This window comes from Aplysia californica, unplaced genomic scaffold, assembly GCF_000002075.1.
Source record: "Aplysia californica isolate F4 #8 unplaced genomic scaffold, AplCal3.0 scaffold00149, whole genome shotgun sequence".
Taxonomy (NCBI): domain Eukaryota; kingdom Metazoa; phylum Mollusca; class Gastropoda; order Aplysiida; family Aplysiidae; genus Aplysia; species Aplysia californica.
The window spans coordinates 19,548-20,130 of record NW_004797419.1 but is presented as its reverse complement, the minus strand read 5'-3'; positions in this window follow the sequence as shown (position 1 = coordinate 20,130).

Genomic DNA, 583 nt, shown 5'->3' with positions numbered 1-583 from the left:
TGCTTTTTGTTTTTAGCCCAACTGACAGAGAAAATAATGAAAATTTTGAAATAACATTTATATTTTTTTTACTTATCAACAAAGCCAAGCGCCACACCATTGCCATCTGGCATGGGTTTCTCGTCCTTTGTGCTCCGTTATTGTTCCTCCTCCATTATTAGGTCAGACCAGGCCCCAGAGCCCCAGAGAAACAGCCACCATACCCTACCGTTGTGTTCTAGGTTAGTACCACAGAGAGAACAGAATGTCATCATACTACTGCAGCGGAGAGATAATTGTATGGCGCACTGTACAGTATGTACGTACTATCAGAGTGACAATCAAACTGTCATTGAGAAGAAGAAGAAGAAGAAGAAGAAGAAGAAGAAGAAGAAGAAGAAGAAGAAAAAGAAGAAGAAGCAGGAGGAGGAGGGGGGGAGTGGAGAAACTGAAGCCTGCAGCTAAAAATAATGTGAGTGTCGAAGGCAACAGACTTTTATTTGTGTTGGTGGGGTAACGTTATCCCCAAGGACTAATACAATCTGTAGCTACATTACTTAAGTGAATAAATGAAAGGGGGTGGGGGTGTATGCAAGAGAGGGAA